This window comes from Panthera pardus, unplaced genomic scaffold, assembly GCF_024362965.1.
Source record: "Panthera pardus isolate Hobbes unplaced genomic scaffold, ASM2436296v1 HiC_scaffold_24, whole genome shotgun sequence".
NCBI lineage: Eukaryota > Metazoa > Chordata > Mammalia > Carnivora > Felidae > Panthera > Panthera pardus.
The window spans coordinates 111,906,499-111,914,260 of NW_026526810.1; the positions used below are offsets into that span (position 1 = coordinate 111,906,499).

The following is a 7,762-nucleotide window of genomic DNA, read 5'->3' on the forward strand; positions in this document are numbered from 1 at the left end:
GAAATTTACACATGAATGTTTATAGTGGCATCGTTCATAATAGGCAAAAAGTGGAAATAATCCAAACATCCATCAACTGATGAATAAATAAACAAAACATGATATATCCATATAATGGAGTACTGTTCAGCCATAAAAAATAATGAAGTGCTGATAGGTGGGTGAACCATGAAAACATTACACTGAGTAAAAGAAAGCAGGCCCAAAAGACCACAAATTATATGATTCCGTTTGCATAAATTTCCGGAATAGGCAAATCCAAAGGCACAGTTCAGGGAACGGGGATTGGGAAGTAGCTAAAGAATATGGATTCTTTTCAGGATCAACAAATGTTCTGGAATTAGATAATGTGATGGTTGCACAACTTGTAAATATACTAAAACCTGCCAAATTCACATTTTAGAGAAGAGAATTTTAGAGTGGCCCAGTTGGTTAAGTGTCTGACTCTTGAGTTCGGCTCAGGTCATGACCTCACAGGTCCTGGGTTCCAACTCTGCATCGGGCTCTATACTGACGGTGTCTGCTGGGGATTCTCTCTCTTGCTCTCTCTCTACCCCTCCCTCTTTTGCACTGGCTCCTGCAGGCTCTCTTTCTCTTTCTCTCTCAAAAGTAAATAAAGAAATAAATGTTAAAACCAAATTTTAAGAGGTGAATTTTATGGTATGTGAATTATATCTCAATAAAAAGTTATCATGGAAAAAAAACAACACAAAAAACCTGAACGCTTGATCCGCCCCAACCTGAAACCTCCATCTAAAGTGTCTTCCAGCTCCATCCTTCCAAATGCTCAGGCCAAAAATTTTGGAGCCATCCTGGCTTCTCCTATTTTCTCACACTCTACATACAATCCACTAGAATATCATACTGGTGTTTCCCATAAAATATATCCAGCCTCTGAGCTCTTCTCACCCCCTCCACTTCTCACCTCCACCTCCACTCGTACGACTTTCCGTAGGGGCATCTTCATTTCATACCTGATCTACTCTTGGAGGTGCCTCCTGTCTTCCTGTTTCTACCTTTGCCACCCTGAAGGCAGTTCTTACCATCTCTGTGTCAGGGGCTCCTTTCAAAGCACAAGTCAGATTCTGTCCCTCTTCTGCTTAAAAGTCTGCGAGGGCTCCCATCCGTATACTGAGAAAAACTCAAAGTCTCTACCATGACCTCCAAGGCTCTCACGGTCACCCTTCTCCATTTTTTCTCCAGCTTCGCCTCCTTCCAGCCTCACTCAATACCAGCCACTCAAGCTTCCTCACTGCTTCTGGAACACCCCTGGCAGCTCCCATCCCGGAGACTTCGCCTTGAAGCTGCCCTCTTCCTGGAATAGTCGGCCTCTAGATATCTGGCTGGTAAACCCTAGACTTGCTTCCAGTCATTGCCCTGATGGTCACTTTCTTGAGAGACCTGCTCTGACTACACCCTCCTAACACCCCATCTCTCTTACCCATCTCTGCTTCTTTTCCATTGTACTCAACCCCGTGAGCTTGCAATATCATTTACTTACTCATTCTTCTATGTTTATTTTCTTCCCTTACCCCCAATACGATCCACACAGGCAAGGGCCATTATCTGCTTTGTTCACCGACTTATCCCAAGTGGCGAGAACTATATCTGGTACACAGTATTGCTCAATAAATACTTGCTGAATAAATGAATGAGCTCTGAAGGATGAGAAAGAATTAACCAGAAAAAGTGTTTGGAGAAGGCAGCGGAGAAGAATGTTCTGGGCAGGGAAACAGTGTATATAAATGCCTTAACAAATTAAGGGAGAGAAATAACATGTGTACCTCAAACAAATGGCGTAAAGTCGTTTGATAAAATTTAATTCTCATTCATGATAAGAACACACTCTTTACTTAAACGCTAAACAAACTTAGGAACGCATTTCTTAACGCGATAAAGGGTTATCTACGAGAAACTTACAGCAAACACCATATGTAATGGTAGCACATTAGAAGCATTCCCACGGTCCGGTCGTCCTTCTGGCACGTGGTCAGATCACACTCCTCTGCCCCTTCGGAAGTTATGCTGGGCCGCAGGACTCGCTTTGAGGTGCGAAAGGACAGAACATGTTACTTCACGATGGAAGTTTCAAAAGCCAGTGTGTAATTCGCCCTGCCCCTTCCCTCCTACCATAGTGATCTTGAAAGCACATGTCTGTGGAGGCACAGGGCCTCTTTTAGCCTGAGTCTTTGAGAAACAACAAGGAACTCCTCCTTGCTCCATGACTTGTGTTGGATGAGAGGTGTAAGTGAGAAATGAAGAATCCGAAACCCAACTCAGGCATCTAGAGGGATCTGACTTAGGATAAAGAAGCAATTTCAAACCAGTGGGACAGGATGGATTCTTCATGAGAGGTATTGGCACAACTGAATTAACTTATGATTTATTTTATTACTCTTTTAAAAAAACATACAAATTTTAGAAGCATCCTTTCAAGTTCTACAAAGAGTCTTTTTGGCATTTTGACTGGAATTGCATTGGAGTTTTAAACTAATCCAGGAGAATCAACATCTTTATAGTGGTAGTCATCTTATTACTGAACATAGCACATCTCTCCATTTATCTGGGTCTTTTTTGTGTCTTTCGATACAATTTTATTGCTTTCTCCATGAAGGTCTTCTATATTTCGAATTAGTTTATTCATAAGTATTTTGTAGTTTTTGTTACTATGGTGAATGGGATTTTAAAATTATTATGTTTTCAGATCATTATTACTAATATATTGATTTGTAAATATTGATCTGGTGTCCAGCCACTTTGCTGAACTCATCAATTGGTGCTCTGGGTTTTCCAGGTAGATAATCACATGATTAATTCCTATTCACATACAAAAATAAATCCAAGTTTAGGGGCACCTGAGTGGCTCAGTCAGCTAAGCATCCCACTTTGGCTCAGGTCATGATCTCGCAGTTCGTGAGTTCGATCCCCGCATCAGGCTCTGTGCTGACCGCTCAGAGCCTGGAGCCCGCTTCAGATTCTGTGTCTCCTTCTTTCTCTGCTCCTACCCTGCTCATACTCTCAAAAATAAATAAATATTTAAAAAATACATGAATAAATTCAAGTTTAAAACACTAGATCAAAAAAACCCAGAACAACCTCAAATTTTTAGAAGAAAGCATCAAAGAATGTCAGCATGATCTTCGGGCAGAAAGTGCCTTTTAAATATTCCTGGTGGGGAGGGATATGTAATTATACGTTTTGGAGGATGATTTACCAGAGCCATTTGAAGTAGAAATAACCATAATCTGTGACCTATAAGTTCCACTTGTAGATATTTAACGCAGGAAAACATTTGCCCATGTGCATGAGGATGTATATGAATATTCATTACAGCATTGCTTGCACTATCAAAAAATTGGGAAAAAACTTCAAAGTCAATATTTTATGGAATATCAATATAGAAATGAATTCATAAATGTGACTTTTCATATGTCGAATTATTATTATTGTTATTGTTATTCAGCCTTTTAAAAGAATGAACCAGAACTAAATCCATTTGTATGGACATACAAGATCTCAAAACATATTGAGTAGAAACAGTTCCAAATGCTGCCTCCAATGCGATGCCTTTTATATTTATATGATTTTAACACCCACCCAAAACAATACTGTATATTATCGATATATTATGTGTATTAGGATTCTCCGGAGAAACAGAACCAATAGGATAGATAGGCAGGTGGATAGATTTCTTATTATAAGAAATTGATTCACGCAATTATGGAGGCGGAGAAGACACACAATCTGCCCTCTGCAAGCTAGAGACCTAGAAATGTCTGGGGCATAGTTCCAGTCTGAATCTAAAAGGCCTGAGAACCAGGAGACCCGAGAGTATAAGTTCCAGTCCAAGTCCAAAGCTTGGGAACCAGGAGCACCGATGGTGGAAGTCCCAGGCCAAGGGCAGGAGAAGATCAATGTCCCAGCGCAGTTAGCAGAGAGCTGTTCTCCCTTCCTCTACCGATTTGTTCCGGTCAAGCTCCCAGTGGATTGGATGATGACCGCCCACACCGGGGAAGTTCATCCCCTTTACTGAGTCTACCAATTCAGATGCTAATCTCATCTGGAGAGACTCTCACTGACATTGTTTCTCCAGAAATAATGTTTCACCGAATCTCGGGACACCCCAGGAACCAGTTAAGTTGACACATAAAATTAGCGATTACAAATAGTGAGAGCTAACATCTATTCAGCACTCACTAGGAGCCTGGCACTTATTCTAATCACCTAACATAAAACATCATACATGAATTTTAAAACAGCACCATTAGCTACTATCATTAATCTTCACCCTACAGATGATAAAACTGAGGCGCTTTTATTTGAGTAATTTAATACGCAACAAGCGGCTAGGTGATTTGCTTACGCTCACACAGTTAGGAAGTAGGAGCAGTAGGAATCAAACCTTAGCAGTTTGGCTCCAGAGCCCAAGCCCTGGACCCCTGTGCTGATCACACTAAGCTCCCGACAGTGACAGTGCCGTTATCCAGGAAGTAGAGCCAGGGATGAACTCGGGGGAGGGAGCAAGCAGCCTCTGTAATACCTGTAATGTTCTGTTGTTAAGGAACAAAGTAAATCGGTTTATTATTTGTGATGTTAAGATTAATATTTAAAAAAAAATATTTTTTAATGTTTATTTATTTTTGAGACAGAGAGAGACAGAGCACGAGCAGGGAAGGGGCAGAGAGAGAGGGAGACACAGAATGTGAAGCAGGCTCCAGGCTCCGAGCTGTCAGCACAGAGCCCGACGCGGGGCTCGAACTCACGAACTGTGAGATCGTGACCCGAGCCGAAGTCGGACGCTTAACCGACTGAGCCACCCAGGCGCCCCAAGATTAATATTTTTAAAATTATATAGTAAATAGACACATGAAATTGTAGAATTATTTTTCAGGATATAGTGATTAGTGCTGCAAGGAAGTAGACAGGGCTCCATAAAGCTCTGATGGTGGAGTAGACCCAGTTTGATGGGGAGGAGTATTTGGGAGACTTTCCTGAGGAAGTGCCTTTGCGCTGAGCTATGGTTGATGCATGTGTATTAGTCAGCAAGGTTGGGTGTGGGAGGGGGGGAAGGGATTTCCTGGCAGAGGAAACAGCATGAGCAAAGGCCCTGAGGGGGCACCACAAATTCCAAGAAGTAAGAAAAGACAAGTGTGTTGGACCTTTGGGAAGCGTCTCACATGGGATAAAGCGAGAGGCGGGCAGATACCAGATCTCATGGAGGCTTCCAGGCTGAGGAAAGGACTGGGAGTTTAAGAACAACATGTGCTGTTGAGTACGATAAAAACCGGAAATGCTGACTGACACCATGGAAATCCCTGGGGTCACTCTCTCAGGGCTGAGTTATGGAAGGGAGTGGAAATGCCAAGAGAGAGACTGAAAGGGTAGGCAACTATCAAACATGCGGATCTGAAGCACAGGCCGGAATCGGGAGGCACCTGGAAGCAGAATGCACAATCGAAGGATGGGTTTGATTTTTGCTGCTGTTTTTATTTTTACGATGAGAAAGATCTACACACAAAGACAACCCCACAGGATGTTCACCATAGCATTGTTTCTTATAGCAACAACAGAAAAAGAGAAACTATCTAGCAATAGATCAATGAATCAGATTATGGGATATCCAAATGATGCAGTGCAATTCAGCCCTTAAAAACTCACATTGTTGAAGAATATCTAATGTCATGGGGAAGTGTCTATGAGATATTGAGTTAAAAATGCAAGTTTGGGTGCCTGAGTGGCTCAGTTGTCTAAGTGTCTGACTTTGGCTCAGGTCATGATCTCACTGTGGGTTCTACACTGACAGTGCTGAGCCTGCTTGGGATTCTCTCTCTCTCTCCCTCTCTGCCCCTTCTCCATTTGCGCGCATGCTCTCTCTCTCTCTCTCTCTCTCAAAATAAATAAACCTAAAACAAAGCAAGTTATAAAATAACGAGTATATTACAATCTCATTTTGATATCAGAAATTAAGTATTGTAGCAGGATGACTCCTTTGCTATTCCTTTCTCTCTGTCTTCATGTCTGACGTGGGAAAAGGGGTCTTTTGACATCACAGGACATAATACAAAAAGAGAGGTTTATTTGTCTTGCAGATGCACCACGTAGGATGCACCACGATCGAACTGGGATATTGGAGGAGGGGAGAGGGAAAAGAAGGAAGGGGCTTCTGGCCTCAGCTTAGAGCAAATTTAAACGAAAGCTGGAAAAAAATATATTGTCCATTCTCTGGATTTTGCAAGACATTCATTTCCCTGAAACTCTTCATTTCAATCTGCGCTAGATCGCAAGAAAGTCTTCGGTTGGGGGAAGTATTGAAGGAAGATGCAACCACTCAAAATCTGAAACAAGAGGCTGAGTTTACTGCTTGCTTAAGCAAGGGAGAGCTGTGCTTGTAAGGCACTGGGTCTGAGCAAGGTTAATTTCCTATCGGTTCCAGGGGACCATGGAGTTCAGGGGTGGGTCAGCTTTCAGAGTGTACGGGAATTGGTTGACCTCTGGCCCTAGAAGCATGGTGAGTGGAGTGAGGCTGTCGCTGACCGGTTATTTTCGGGGTGTGCTTATTACTGGTTAAGCGCACGGTTTTAGGTTACTGAAACGAGTGGTCGTATAAACCGGGTTTATAACTGGTTCTAAGTGTTGCTTGTTATAGCCACAGAACAATTAGGCTTTTCCTAAGAGGATGGGAATGTTTTCTTCTGGGGGAAAGGGGAGGGGATGGCAGGGAAGTCTACACCTACATAAAGATCTCAAAACATGTTGAGTAAAAAACAGTTCCCAAATGCTGCCTCCAACGTGATGCCTTTTATATTTATATTTTTTAAACCTCCACACAAAACAAGACCACATATTATCACTATATCATAGTGTATTAGGATTCTCCAGAGAATGGGTCTCAGTGAAACAGACCATGTGGAGCCTTTGTTGCTGGAGCTAATCTTGATTGGCTAGGACTGGTTTCTAGAGAATCCCAAAGACACCGGGAGCCTCCTGGATTTGGACTCAGAACTTGGCTGTGAGAGAAGAGGCCCCCCCTCCCCTCGGCCTCCCCCAGGGCTGGGACTGGTGAGCAGCTGTAGCTCCAGTTGATCTGGGAGGACAGTTCCAGAATGCAGGCCCAGGTTCTGACTGAGCCCTCCCCACCAGGTGATGGCCTCCACGACCCCCACAAGGCTGGCCCTGCGACCACAAGTGAATCAGTGAATCGGAGCCTGCGAGGCCTCAGCTTCTGCCTTTCCTGCCTCTAGCCTGAGGTGAGGTGGCCCAGCCGCAGCCAGCTGTCAGCCCCTGACCCTCCCGAGACTCCCGGGGCTGAAATTCTTGGGGCAGATTTCTCACCCTCTCAGTACTTCCTTCCAGCTCATCTGGCAAGTGAGAAGACTTCACAGGCTTCGGAAGAGGACGGTGGCAGAGACTGCTTTGAAAGGGATAAAGAGCTCAACGAGGGGAGGATATCACCATTACAGTCTAAACCTCAGACCCCAGCTGGGCGGCAGGCGGTCACATGTCTGTAAACAACCAGCGCTGTGTGAGCACAGAGGCTCCTGTTACCGAGTTGCCCACATGGGTGGCCCAGCCGACTTGCAGGGGTGGGTGGGGCAGGGGCCCCAGAGGAGAGAGGAGAAGGGGAAGGCTTGCAGCATGGGGGTCTGAGAGTCTGACCGAGACCAGGCCTGATTCGCAGAGGGCCTCCATGAGAGGTCAGTAGGGTGGCACCCTTTCCCCATCACCCAGGTAACACCCTCTCGGTGGGAGGAACGGGGAGGGG

The 7,762-nt window shown here is 44.2% G+C and overlaps 1 long non-coding RNA gene across 1 annotated transcript; it reads right to left on the reverse strand.

The window, feature by feature from the left end:
• Window positions 1-7,762, reverse strand: LOC109253843 (uncharacterized). Its single transcript, XR_002074551.2, has 3 exons — window positions 7,333-7,762; window positions 4,403-4,550; window positions 1-2,042 (listed from the first exon to the last, which is right to left on the reverse strand). It is a non-coding gene; the product is annotated as an uncharacterized LOC109253843 (long non-coding RNA).